Consider the following 15,756-nt stretch of genomic DNA (forward strand, 5'->3'; position numbering starts at 1 on the left):
TCCTAGTCCTTAGAGAGTCCTGAACTTCCTGCCCCTTTGCAGTGCAAAGAAGCAAATAGAACAGAACAAAACTGACATCAACAAAACCATTTTTTATTCTAAATGAATCATGGAAAAGGTGGGTGAGAGACATTAAAAACAATAATATACTCTGTAATGCTTGCAAAGATACTGCCAGGAAACTGTCCAGAAAAGCATTTTTGAAACTCCAGAAATACTCTTTGCAATAATTGAGGGTTTATGGTAACATACATTCATGGAGATACAGATACTCCTGGCTTTTAAACTCATTATACTTGGGTAACTTAACCTATAGATTCCTACTTGCAATAAATTACAGTAATAATTGATGGTTGGTCTTAAACTATCAGGACCAAAAAAAAAAAAAGAAAAAAAAAAAAGAACTGGAGGCTGAGATAGAAGAGTAACAGTAAATAATAAGGTAGAAGATAAATAAAGACAGATGAACATTGCAAGAATAATGGATAAAAACTTTGATGCATATAAATAGAAAAAAATATTAATTCAGATGAATTTCTATCACACAGAACCACAGAATGATTTGAGTTAGATGGGACCTTAAAGATCATCTAGCTCCAACCTCCCTACCACAAGCAGGGACAGATTTCACTGGACCAGGTTGCTCAGAACTCCTTCCACCCTGGCTTTGAACACTGCCAGGGATGAGACTCAGAGGTTCTCTGTAAAACCTGTCTCAGTGCCTCACAATCTTCACAGCAAACTTCTTCCTAATAGTTAATCCAAACCTATTCTCTTTCTGTTTGAATCCATTCTCTCTGTCCTATCACTGGGTGTCCCTATCCCGCCTTCCTGTAGATCCCCATTAGGTACTGGAGGCTGCTCTGAGATCAGCCTGAAGCCTTCTCCAGGCTGAGCAGCTCCAACTTTCAGTCTGTCTCCATAGCAGAGGTGCTCCATCCCTCAGGTCATCTTGGTGGCCTCCTCTGCACTGGCTCCAACAAGTCCATGTCCAGGTCCCTGCTGTGCTGGGACCCCAGAGCTGGAGGCAGCACTGCAGGTGAGGTGGGGTCTCAGCAGAGCAGAGGGACAGAATCCCCTCCCTTGTTCTGCTGGCCATGTTGCTTTGGACACAGCCCAGGACACTGCTGGTTTTCTGGGCTGTGAGCACTCATGTTGAGCTTTTTATCAATGACCACCCCAAAATCCTTCTCCTCAGGGCTGCACTCAATCCATTCTCAGAGGAGATAAAAAATGGAATGCAAACAAAGACAGCTTCTTCCACTGCTGGGAAATTCCAAAGAGGAAAAAATAAAAAGGAAGTTACCATATCTACAGTCTAGTAATGTATCAGAATACTCATATAGTCTTTTAAATTTCTTTAAGTAGAAAAACTACTGAAAATAGGAATAATAAAATCCTGCCATTGTCTTATTTAAAATCCTATATTCCTACCTAAGTAAAAGTGAAGGAACGAGAAATTGAGGAAGCAAATTTGAGTTGTGTCAATTATAAAAGAAGAATATACCAAGGGACGTGAATGTGTCCCAGACCTTTAAGCATGAATGTATCCCAAACGAAAACAGACAGCTTGCAAAGTCTGCAATTTACCAGTGTGTTGGTATGGAGAAATCACCAGAGAAAATACAATGGTACTGACATCAGAAGTCTTATCTGATGAGAAAAAGCAGGGCAAGCTGGGTCAGGAACATAGGAGCTGCCATAGCAAATTAAATCAGTAATTTGTTTGTTCTGTTATCCTGCCTTTGACAGGGAACAGCTATCAGTGCTTCAGACAACAGAGAAAAAATATTATAGTACATACAATTCTGCAGTGACCATCTCACTGGACGTGTTTTGTTTTTTCCCCTATATCTGTTGATTAGAAGTTGCCTTATCATCTCAAGATTTAATCTTATTACTGCTTATTATATTTTAATCATGTTCATATTTTTTCTTAAAATTTTGTACCAAAATGCTTGTGAAAATAAAAACAACTGCAGAGCTGGAAGGAAGAGATTGTACCCCAGGCATCAAAATATTTTATTATGCTTTCAAGGCTGGCTGTAAAGCTGTGGTAACAAGGTAAGTCCTCTTCTTCAGCGTGTTGATTTAAATGTGGAAGTACTATGTTGATCAGAAATACCCACAGTTTAGTTACAGCCATGTAAAAGAAACAAATCCTCATTTTTGATTCTTGGTTTCTGAAAAAAAATCAGTTTCAGAAGAGGAATTCTAAAACCACCCCAAAGCCTTAAATGAATTGTAAGAATTTTCCATCATGATTGCCAGACGGAACATTGACTTTTTGCACAGACACCCTGCCTTTACATCACTCACTGGTTTGTTTGTTCTGGGCCTTAGGGATTTTACCCTTACTTAATTCCCCCAAAGCATTAAGCAAGTATTTTTAAGCTCTGGTGACTCTTTCTAAGATGTCACACATTTGAAATTCACTTGCTTGCCCTCCCTAGTCCATCCCATAGGTAAGATGGTGATTTTTATATTTGTCATATTCTCAGCCAGACAAACAGAACTTTTATTTTTTTTTCAGTTCCATATGCCTTGACTTCGCAGCACAGAGTGATTCAGAGATCCCAAGTGAGTGCTGATGGAACTGCTGGTGGCATCAGTGTGCCAGGGTCAGCTTGTCCAGTTGCCTGCCCTGAGGTGAAGGGCTAAGTAGCCTTAGGGCAGCATGTCAGTAAAGCAGCCTTATTTATTTCAGCCCTGTGTAACCTCTGTAGATTGTCCTTGCCTGGGCTGAGGAACTATGCCTGTGGTGGTTCAGGAGAAAATGGGGCTGAAACTCTGAAAGTGAAATAAGAAAAATCCAGTATGTTCTGGTTTCATATTCGCAGAATATCACTACAGTGTTATACGCAGATACCTATATTGTCCTGTTGGCCTTGACTTAAATGTACACATCCATCCTGCAGTAGATCTCAGTATATTAGACACAAATCCAAACATTATCCTGGTAGATTTTGGGAACATCTAGGAGTTAGTGAATCCTAAGGAAAATGAAGATGTAGAGAGTATTTTGTTTCTTCACTATCTGAATGATGGCAGGGCCAAGTCACTTTTTGTCACCAAATGTAGGTGATTATTCTTTGAAAAAGACTTTGCATTTTCTATATAGAGAAGCCATAGTGGATGTAAAAGAATTTGCTAGAATGAATTTTATTATGTATTTTGGTGGTTGAGAGTTTCTTAAAAATGTCTTCATCTTTTCAGTAAAACTATTAAAGTTCATGAGAATCATGCAAGGAGAAAAGATCTCAACACCATGTTTTCCTTAACATGCAACATGCCATGGAAGAAATATAAAAAGAAAAAGCAGATTTAGGAAAAAACTATTCCAATTCTGTTTGCCTATTCCAGTGTCCATTTGTATTAGAGGACACCAAATGAAGATTATAAAACTATACAGAGGTATACATTCAGTGTTCTCCTAAACACACAGTCATCAGCCAGAAGTTGAGAAACATTTTCTTCTTAAAGCTTTTGAAAATGTACCCCTCATCTTAGGGCTTGTGGAAAAATTGGATTTCAGTTTGATTTTAGATTCAGAAGGACTTCACCAATGACAAGATACAGAATTTAGCTTGGTCTCTTCATAGATGGAGTGGAAACATGGTGTTTTTTCCTAAAGGCTAAATCTTTCCTCAGCTCACAAGTGGACAGGTTCTGTGACTTTTTCTTTGAGTAAGCTTTTATACAAAAGTCTAGAGTCTTCTTATGATTTCCAACTTGAAAAGTTTAAGAATTGTTCTTGAAGTAATACATAAATAGCACGAACCACTGTGAAGTAGTAGACAAAGCTGCATTATTTGATTCTCTCAAGTCTAACTCATAGACATTTGGTTTCAACAACACTTGTCCTGACCTACATCAGGATAAATCAATTTGGATTAGATGAAATACTTCAAACATTTGGTTTAAGTTGCTGGGTTGTGCTCAAAGCAGGATCCACTGAAGCAGCCCATCCAGCAGATCAATCTAGGTTCTGTGCATTGGTGAAGAGCTGGTGGCTTTGACCTACTCTGCAAATCTGGCTGAACCCTGTGTAAACTTAATGCTGCCTCCATTTATAAATACTGCATTTTAGATTTTTTGGATTTGTTTTAACTTTTTAGAAATAATATTCAGGCATTCAGCTAAAGAATCCTAAATACTATATTGTACCTGTTATATTAGACTAGCTGAATTTAGATTGTTCTACAAGGAAGGGTATTCAATTTACATATCTTGCTAGAAACTGACCTATTTCAAGACTGTTCAGTATGAAATTAAAGACTTAAAAACCTTTACTATTCTTCCAGTGACTTACTAATTTCCTTTATGGTAGTTCTTTTCTTTGTATTGGCTCTTAGAAGCTTTGGGAAATATTTTTCCTGAATGTAAATTAAAAAACCCAAAACTTACAAACTGTGGGTTGGATTTCAACTTTATAAATCAGGCTAACTTCACTAGAACAGAAAAAAAGCATCAACATGAGTTCCCTGGATAAGTGGGATATCTTTTTTCACCCTTCTTCTGGGATAATTTTTTAATCTCTTCACACAATATATTTTCAAAAAATAATAGAAAATTTAGATGAATAGCCACAGCCTAAAAAGAGGATGATTGTGAAACAACACCTGCTTTTAGTCAGAGCAAATTATTTTTATTTAAAAACCCCCAAACCTATTTCATGTTTTCATGAAGTGGCTGCCATCTCTTGAAGAGGGACCATTACATTTCCTCAAGATCTGTCTTTCTAACAGTTTCAGTGTCCAGTGTTAAGACATCTCAGCTGACTTTAAGTGGCAGATTGTTCTCGCTGATTCCACAGTAACCTCAAGGTTGAATTAGGGACAAGCATCTGGTCACAGTCATAACAGACCAGGGATGGAGAGAACTTTCTTCCCCTGGCAACTTTACAGAGTATCTTGCTAAGAAGATGGACTAAACTAAAGTTTATAATTTGTCCCTAAGCTCCTAAGAAAGCTGAAACAGGAAAGGTGAGTGTGAATGAAAGGTATGATGACTCATCTCTAATATCTCTGGACTGTGACTAACAGATTTGAAAATACAGATGAATATAGCTATCTCTTATATAGTTTAGGCTGGCCTTGCTCTCTGCCAGTACAGATAACCACTGCCACAAACTCTGTTAAAAAAAAGAAAAAAAAAACCAAAAATAGGAAATCTCTCTACTACTGCATCAGGCACTTATTTGGGAAGAGGGAGAGAGCTTATCTTCATTTCAAGAAATGTCCTTCCTGTATTTTTTTTTTCTTTACTAAGCAATTACAGGTAATTCTGCCTCTCTTTTTTGCCATGGAAATCCACACACTCCATCCAGCTTTGAATTCAAACCTCAATTCCCTGAAGGTGCTTCCTTCTGTGCTTGCAGACTGCAATTTCAGCTTATTCTGAGAGTGTTCATGGGAGGAAAAAACATTGTCACTATTTCTCTTTGTCCTCAGAGGCCTTTTGAGCCTCTGTTGGGAGCTTTTCCCTTCTGCCTGGCACACTTGAAGGAACTTCTGATAATCCACCTAGTTCTTTAGAGACTAATAATTATTTGCTAAACCAGCATCTGGAAAACCCTTGTGGCAGAGACCTTATTAGGTGATGACCAGACCAACCCCTGGGTGAGTTGTACACTCAGTGCTTGCAAAACACTAGGGCAAACAAGAAAAGACAGCAGAAGTTATTTTTTTTTAGCACAATAACTAATAACTACTCCATGTACCTATTGCACTTCACTGTAATAATGTTATATGAAGACAGTAATAATACATGGATGTCAGTAAAACCTAGTTAGGTCCTGGATTTCCTTAGATTCTATGATGACTCAAGGACTTCTCAGTTTACAGATACCACAGAGAGGTGTGTAATATAACCATACTTGATTTAGCCAGAATTCATGAGAGGCTGAAACTCTAAACTCAGCATAGACAGATAAGCATTTCATTAAAAATCTCTGGATAGGCCAACAAGGTATACTTTTGTCTTGGGTTGCGATGCAGGACAGAACCAAAAAGGATCACCATCTGTTAAAACCAGGTGAGGCAGTGTTCTTTATCTTTTCCATGACACATCCTTCCTCCAGGAAGATATCTTCTGTTAATGGACATTGAGCTCCACTGCATGACTGATAAAATTACATCATCCCACTGGGAGATGCTCCAGCCAGGGGGAGGAACCAGCATTTCCTACCTAGATAAAAACTGAGATTTGGAACATCAGAGCAGCCTTTTTCCACTGGATTCCAGAGGAAAACCAGACCTTCCCACATCATCACTGGACCTTTGGAGGAAAACCACACCCTTCTACAGCAGCACTGCTCCAACAGAACCACATCTGTCACTCCAGGACTGCAGCCACCATTTACTGGGACTGCTACAACACCCTGACTGACTGATGGGTGTCAGGTTGGATTCTGACTCTCTCAGTGTTTTTTATGTACTACTGCATTTTATTTTAATTTCCTGTTAAGTTGTATTTTGTTTGTTTCTTTTTTATATTTACACATACTAGTAAAGGACTGTTTTCTTATTCCCATATCTTTGCCTGAGAGTCCCTTAATTTCCAAATCATAATAATTTGGAGGGAGGGCGTTTACATCTGGCATTTCAAGGGAGGCTCCTGCCTTCCTTAGCAGACATCTGCCTTTCAAATCAAGACAACTTTTTAAACCCATTCTCAGCTTTTTACTAGCTCATGGATAATATAATGCAATTTACACCACTGTCCAAGCTTGCTCCATAGCTGTTATTGTAGCAATTCTTGCTACTGTTATCAGCCCTTCAAGACAGTCACTTTCATGGCCACTAGCTGAGATGTTAGAGCAAAATGTGAAAATGCTATACAGTCGTGATACTTTTTATTATTTTACCCTCCATTTTTTGTAATTTTAAATTTAAATTTAAAGTTAAAAATATAGACATTAATCTGTTTTCTGACATTTTCTTTTTTTAATGCTTATTTCAAGAGTATGCCCAACCATGCTCCTGAATCTGGCCTAAAGTTTTCAGCAGTGCTGGAAAGCACTCTCTGTAACTACAAAACTCACTCCCAACAGCCACAGGGAATTTTTCTTGTGTGAAGAGTGGCTTTTACAACTTGCTTTTTACAACTGAAAGGCAAATAAATATGTGGAACTTAGAAAAAGTGGTGACCTTACCATTAATTCAGCATAATCCTTGAGCTTTGAGAAGCATGAAGAGCTTTGCCTTGATAGTGAGGTTTGACTTATTGATAGCTCTTTTTCATTTGCTTGACTGACACTTGCTCTTTTCATAGCAGGCTGTTGTTTGTCCAGTTCTTCATTATCTGTAGTGCACAGTACAGATGGAAAACATGAAAAATGATTGAAATATAAGACTACATGTGAAAAAGCTTGAGAACCAGCGTATCTTAGATTACATAGATTGTTTATAAACTTTCTTAAGAGGAAAAATTATTCCTTCTGGAGCATGTGAATTTCTAAAATAAAGGGAAAATGAAATACAGGTTTTAGAATAACTACTAATATCTGCATTTTGTAACAAAAGACAAACTGTGGTTGTGCTGTGGAAGTTAGAGCACTTCTGCTTTTGGAAAAGGGTATGGATTTTTACAAAGTAAATTATTCTGTTCAGTTCAGACAAAGAAACACTGCCCACAAATGCAGAGGAAGTCCTCCTTTAGTAGTTCAGTGTGAAGACAAGTATGTACTGAGAAGTCCAGATAAAAAAGGTGTAAATTTATGAGAACATGCAGTAAAAATAAGCAGTGCATGACACTATCTAATTCAACTTTTTTGGTCTGACTTCTGTGATTTAAAAGCACAGGAAAAAAAAAGTGGTTTTAATTAACTTCTGAATTTTAATGGGCTCTGTTTAAGAGCAGAAACATTCAAATCTAATGCGGTATTTCTCAGATTCAAAATATTGGAAATTTACCCACATAACCTTGAATGTTTGTCATATGAGAAGGGGCAGTCTGACAAAGAAGAAAAGATCATTCTTCTGAGATCTCCCTAGCAAAATTAAGAGCTGAGAAACCTGGATAGTTTCGATAAGATTCAAACAGGCATCAAAACATGAATTTCCTCCTTTGAACTGAACTCTTCTTCTGTTTCAGAAGTGCTTTATGACATCTACAGCACTCAGTAATGAAAGACTGAATGACATGGAGGAAAATTACAGCTAAAATGCCTCTTTTTTTAAGAAAGGGAGAGCTGCAAGGTACAGCTCTTGAGAGTAACAATGACAACAACAAAAAAATAAACAGCTTTTGTTCATGTAATAAACATAAACTAGAAATGTTCTTTGCCTTGCTTTCAAGGAATTGTCACGAGATAAACTTCTCCCACTGATGCCATCTGAAAGGCTAAAGGACAGTGTCATTTTTGTACCATGGGGGGAAGTGAATGAGGTAAAACATTTATAGAATCACAGAACCACAGAAGGTTTGAAATTGGAAAGGACCCCTGGAAGTCATCTGGTCCAACCCCTCTGCTCAAGAAGGGCCACCTAAAGCCACTTCCCCAGAACTATGTCTAGATATTTTTTTTAATATCTCCAGGGAGGAGATTCCATAACTTTCCTGGGGAGCCTGTCTCGGGGCTTAGTCACCCTTAGTCACAAAGTGGTTCCTGATGTTCTGAGTGTGGCACAGGCCCTCCTATGTCCCAGTTCATGCCCTTTGTCTCTCATCATGCTATGGGCACCACTGAAAAGAGCCTGGCTCCGTCATCTTTGCAGCATTCCCCCACTATTTACATGAATCAGTAAAATCTCCCTTGAGTCTTCTCTTGAGGCTGAACAGCCCAGCTTCCTCAGCCTTTCCTTATAGGATTCCTCTCACAGGAGATTCTCTAGTCCCTTAATTATTGCTGTGGCCCTTTGTTGGGCTACCTCCAGTATTTCCATGCCTCTCTTGTACTGGGGAGTCTGGACACAGAACTCCAAGAGTGGCTTCACCAGCATCACAAGAAAGAATCTCTTCCCTCAGCCTGCTGCCAAGACTTTGCCTAATGCAGTGCAGGATAACACTTGCCTTCTGTTTTTGCAGGGGCACGTTGCTAGCTTATATTCCACTTGGTATCCACCAGAATGCCCAGAGTTTATCTTATCAAGCTATTTAGCAGCTAGGTGGTCCCTGGAAAATACTTGGGGTTGTTCTTTGGTTACTATGAGGTCTGTTGAAAACTTGAGTGAGACAATGCCATTGCTAATATTTGACAAGAAAGAAAGGGGTCTCATAATGGGTTCATCCTTTCATTCTGAGAAGTAGATGCTGTTATTTTCTGTTGAATTTTGAGTTAACCCTGCAATATATATCAGGCTCAAGAAGAAAACATCAGTTAAAAATCTTTAGTATTCAGAAATAGAAGGCTTCACCAACTCTCACTCTTTTGCTTATCAATCAGTCAGAGTGACAAGAAAACTTTTTTCTTCTGTTCAGAGCTACTCCTTCCTCTTGAGTTGATGATGGCACTTGCATCCATGGAGTATTGTGTTTCTCTGCACTGCAGGTGATGTGCTTGACTGGACTGAGTGTGTGCTACAGGGACCAGCCAAGGTGATGCTTGGCTAACTCCAGCTTTCTAACATATAAACAGAGTGAGAGTAAGTTTGATTTATGAACAAGTCATGTACTAGCAACATATGACAGTTCTGGAACATCTGTGAGTTAATCCAGATTGATAAAGTAACATTTTTTCCCCTCAGTTTTAATGTTGCTTTATTACAGCAAGTGAAAGTATTGCTTAGTCCTTATGATTGTAGTCCCCCTTGCACTATAGAGTTAATTTTGTTGTATTTTGCTTTCTTTGCATTATTTGTATCTTAAGGGAGAAAAAAAGACATTTAAAACCATCTGAAAATCAGTTTTTATCACTATGAACAAAGGTAAATACGGATCAGAACCTTTGTAGCATTTCTTCCTTCCAAAAGTATTTTGTTTATACGTGCTTTTTCACTGTGGTTTTAGTTTTCAAAAACACATATTACAGCTGCTAATTCTAAGAAAGATGCTTTTTTCTCTTCACTGGTTTGTGGAGCTGAAACAGGAAAAAAAAACCAGAAGAGGTCTCATGCTATTTGAAGAAAGTGAATTCATATCGGAGGAAGGGTTCTGAACAGCTCAATATGTTATCCTAGAGAGTCAGATGTTTATGGGATAGGCAATAGTCACAGTAAAAATCACACAGCCATAAAAATAATAAATTGAAGACTGTTGGAACAGAGCTCTACTAGATGCTTCACATTTCTGATTAATGAAAATTGAAATCTGAATTAGGCTATCAAAACTCATCAGTGTATTAGTGCATCAGTGTATTTTGTTACAAAATACCCTCAATGAGAATTTTTTATAATCTCAGGTTATTAACTCTCATTACTTTATTTTTCTCTCACCCTGCCCCCCTCCCTCCCCCCTCTACCATTAGCTATGGATATAACCTATATTTCATTTAGATCTAAAGGCCAAGAATACAAATTTTTGGGGACTAATCCCTGGAACAAAATTTCCTTGTGTTTTTCCATTATAGTAGTGTAATTATTTGCACATAGTGGGCATAAAATACTGTCACTTCTGAATTCTCTACCCCAGCATACCTTTTTTTCCTAAATTTTACATTTGTGTGTAAAATTCATGCAGCATCCCTCCTGACAGAGGGAGCACCTCTCCTCTATTTTTCCCCATGATCTAGTTAAGAGTTGTGAGGCAATAGAGATCCCCTACTGTTATCATGGATTGAGAAAAATGTTGAAAGGGTTGCTAAGGACAGGTATAAATTGTACAGTTATGAAGGAATTTGGCTCACCTATCAAAAGATAGTGTTTCACCCCAAATACCATGATGAAACTAGAATAGCACATCCTCGTCTTAGTGATTTTATACACTGACAAACAGGGTTGAAAACACCTTCTCACTTTCCCATTAGCTCCCCAGATATTTATTGCCACCTCTCAGAGTTGCAAACTGCTGCTATTCCCATTGTCTGTCAACTTCACAAGCCACGTTATGAATTGGCTCGAGACAATATTGGCAACTGCCACAAAATGGGATTAGGAAAAATCACTAGGATAAAGTAAAAAGAAAGTGAACATAGAAACAGAACGAAATTACCTTCCTCCTAAAGTGAAAAACCCAGAGTGAAAGCAGAAGCTCTGGGCTAGTGTATATAATCTTGGAATTGATAACATTTACCTCTAGAGGGAACGATGTCCTTTTTTCAGCACAAAATGCAAATATTTGTTCACAGTTCAAGTGTACAAACAACTTTACAAACATTGTCACTGCTGAAGCCTATGCATCAGCAACTAAGTGCCTCTTTCTCCTGCTGAGGGATTGTTAGAAGGGTATCCAGGGAGAAAGAAAATTGTGGATAAGTTTGGGAGCAGGAGGGCAGTGTATGTTCAGTCTTTGCTATCCTGTGCCTGAGGTCTGCTGTTTTTAAGAGCTAGGACAGTTTACTCTCGATTAATTGGGGTCAGGGGATTGGTTATAAATGGAGATTGTATTCCTGCAATGCCAATCATCCCCCTTTTGTAGAAGGTATAAGCGGTCATAAAAAATGAATACAGGAAATTTATGAACTATTCGGATGCTTGCAGAAAATGTTAAATGGGTGCACTGAGTCACTGTTTGCCTGTTGACAGGACTCCTTTTTGAGCACAGCTCTCTCTGTGTCCCTGTGGGTTTCTTGGGAATATCTGTCAGCAGCCATTGGTTATGGTATTTGTCACTGCTCTGTTATCTGTCACAGGGACAACATGCTGGACGAAACCTGAGACTTCCGTTTCTACTGACACAGCTCAACAAAAGCTTCACCATGAAAATGTTCCCTTCCCTCCCTTGGTGGCTCCATCTGGGAGGTTCTGCAGGGATATTTGCAGAGTGGGGAGGCACAGCAGCAGTGCTGAGCAGCTCTGGCAGAGGTCAGCATGAACAGACTGAGCTTGCAGCAGCTCTGGAGGGCAGGAGGGGCAGGGCATGGTCACAGCTCTCTTTGGAGCTGCTCTGGCCAGCACGGTGCAGTCCTTGTGCTCAGCCAGCTAAACCAGAAGCTGGAAGTTGCTGTGACACACTTACAGCCTAAATTTATTCACACTCAGTTACACTTTTGGATTCTCAAGTCAGCGCTGTTTTTTTAGCTTACTCAGCCCTTCTTTTTTTTTTCCTGGTGTTAGCTACCCTATCAGCTATAGTTGCAGAGCTCAATAATATTCCCACTTGCCTTATTTTTACTAGACTGAACAGTAGAGAGTTTTTCAGTCTCCTCTTATACAAGTGGTTACGCATTACTTGAATTTTTCTAGTAACTGCTCTGTGTACCTCTTACAGTATGAGGTAATTCTTTGGTGTGGGTGACTAAAATTAAACACAGCACTTCATCCTCAATAATACCCTCATTTCACTGGAAATACATTCCTGGATGTCAGGGTTTGGAAGTAAATAGATGTCTTTGTTGACTATGGATTACACTAAACAAGCCATTATAGAGCAGACTAAAAACCCAAATATATTTCTAGAACAGAAAAAGTTGCTATGGAGTAATGTAGAAATTTGTATTCTTCAGTTATACATCTAGAAAAAAGAAGCAAGAATGATTTTCATAATTTGTAGGAGCTTAGTAAATCTCACCTGTTTTCTTTCCAGCCTCCTCAGAGATGTAGTATGTTTGCTTTTACTGACACAGTATTGGGTTTGCTGCATTGTGTTTAGCTTCAGTTAGACTGATGGGATCATCCAGAAACCTGTTTGGAAAGAGATTACCATAATGATGTGTGTGATTTGAATATTCAGTGGGATAAACAAGTGAATTTCACCCTTCTTCTTTGTAAAAAGTCACTTTCTCTTTTAGTCAATTGAATTCAGAAAAGTACATAGGTCTGTTTTTATTGTCCAAGTCATTAGAAATGCTCATATTGCTTGTCTTCTTCAGGCTTATAATAATTATTTTCAGTACTTATTTTCTAATAATGTACAAATATCAAAATAATAGTGCATAGCAATGTGTACTGTGCACAGTACCATTCTTGTACTAATGCTATAATGTATATACAAAATAGAGAGCAACAGGCTTGCTGTTGAAAAAGCACAGCAAGCCAAATAAACAATTCATCACAAATGTGTTGCTGAAAGGAGAAAATACAGAACTAAAACATCAGCACAGGTTAACATGTTGTTGATACAGAGAGAAACAAAGAATTCAGATCAAGGCCGAACCATCTTTCAAAGGAAAAAGTAAGCAGAATTGAATGTAAAGAAAAGTCAGAAATGTCTTTAACTGCTTTATCTCTGAGAGCAAGACAGAGATGGGAAAAAATAAAAAAGAAAAACAAAAGCGCTGAAGCAGATTTGAATCTGGAAGAAAGATTAAACTAGACAGAAGCAAATGTGGAGGAGTAACAGTGTAATGAAAGAAAATAATGACATTCTATCAGAGGAAAATGGAATTAAGTTTTCCTCAGAATGAAAGAGGTGACTTATTCTGTGCAGATAATTTACATTTACTACTCCAAAGCAGTCTAGAAATTTTATCTGAGTAAAATCAGAGGGGTTTTGCTCATTATGGAGGTCCAGACTCCTTATATTTTTTCATCTGTACCAGGCTAAGTTCTCCAGGTGTTGTGCAGTCATGTACTGTGCCCTTGGAAAAGAATGCATGCTTTACAGATTTGTAGTTCTGCTAAACAACAATGAAAAAGAGATAGAAAAAATGAATTAAAGACTAGTTGTGTTGATTTAAAAAATATTTTATATGGTGCAGTGTTTCTCTTTTTCATTATGTTTGTACCATTTTTATTAATGAGCTGCAAACTACCGTGTGGGTTATTCCCCAACAGCAGTGCTTACACTTGCACAGCTAAGTCCCTAGGAGATATATTTTTTCATTCTTATGTATTTCCTGGGTATTTGTAGCATATTTTTATTTTCTGCAGAGATTTCTGAAGATTTGGGTTATGTTAAGTCTGTTCTGGAATGTAAAATATGGGTGAAGGAAGTATTGTAAATACATTTTAAATAAATGCCCAAGAGGAACTCCTTTGTATAACATATGCTTCTGTCCCAAATCTCCACCACCAAGTGCTGCCTAACTATGTATTTATTTGATGTATAGAATAGTTAGAGAAGGGTGTCTTTAAAAAGGTGAGACTTTCCACTGACCTTAAAAAATAACCACAGGGACTATTTGCATATTCGACAAGTCCTTAGCAAGACAGGAACTTTGAAGGAGTTTGTTCATTATGACAACTGCAGGAACATTCTGCTTGTCATCATGGAAAGCAACATGAAGAAAGAATAAGCTTTCTTCAAACACTTTGCCTCTTAAAAAATAGTGTTTGTGCATTAAGGTGACATTTTCTGACATTTTCTTGATCTTCCTTCTCATGTCATTACTGAAATTGCAGAAGATATTTAGGAGAAAGAAATGTCAGTTACCAGATTTCCTCTCAGCACCCAGGCAGGATAACAGTCTGAAAATGATGACTTAGAAAGGATGAGTTTGGGAGACAGAAATTCCAAAGACATTCAATTTCATTGAAAGTGTGAAGAAAAATAGAAATAATTCACTGATCCATTTTTTAAAACATAAATACCATCACATCTTCATAGCATTTGGTTTTTTTCTCCCTTATTTCATTTCCTTTCACCTAGCTGCTCAGAGGACTGAAATGCACAATTATCTTTGACTACTAACTCCATATTATCCTACTTAATAGCCAACTGCCAGTAGAAATAGACTGAGATCTACTGATGTCTCAAATGCTCTACATATACTTACAACTGTGATTTTAAGTATATAGACAGCTTCCTTATCCTTGTCACTGAATTGATTAGTATTGAATTGATTCCTTTATAATATAGTTAACATAATGGCATGTCACTACTCCAGTTTTATACATTCACAGAACACAAGTTTGGTGATGACCATGATAAATGTTAGGATTTTTTCAACTTGGATCACATTTTATAAGTATTCTCTAATTATAAAGAAATCCCTTTTGGGGTAAGCAGGATTTGAAGAGGGTTTGATTGTGATCTATTCTCTGTGGTGATGAGCAACAGGACCCAAGGGAATGGCCTGAAGCTGTGTCATGGGAGGCTTAGGATGGATATCAGGAAAATGTTTTTGAGCCAGAGGGGTGTTGAGCACTGGAACAGGCTCAGGGAAGCAAGCACTAAGACTGACAGAGTAAAAAAAGCATTTGAACAATGCTCTCAGGTGCAAGGTGTGATTTTGAGGCATACTGTGTAGGGCCAAGAGTTGGACTAGATGATCCTTGTGGGTCCCATCCAGCTCGGCATAGTCTGTGATTCTGTGAAGTTAAAAGAAAATCACCATGTAGCAATTTCTACCAGCTCATCAATCCACTGGAAAAGAGTTCCTTTTTGTTTCTTATTTTAGACACTATGTCTGATTTAGATTAATTACTTTACAGTAGCAAGTCATAGCTCTAAAACTTGCAACATCTATTAAAGATAAAAGTTTATAAAGGAGCAGGTTATACACCATAAGAAGAAAATATGAGGCTTTAAACACTGTTTTCTACAATAAATCTATCCTGAACTAGTCACATTTGGTCTTCATGTAATTTTCAAATTGTCTCAGAACAGTATATGCCTTTTACAGGAAATCCTGAGTTCATCATCACATGTGGTAGGTATTTTAAATCTACTGCTAACTTTTAATGTATGATTAATGGGTCTGTTATTTCAAATTTGATGTGCAGTTCACACAATGTACAAGCGAGTTATGTTTAATAAAACATAAAAGTGAGCTTC

Source organism: Cinclus cinclus, chromosome 2 (assembly GCF_963662255.1).
Source record: "Cinclus cinclus chromosome 2, bCinCin1.1, whole genome shotgun sequence".
NCBI lineage: Eukaryota > Metazoa > Chordata > Aves > Passeriformes > Cinclidae > Cinclus > Cinclus cinclus.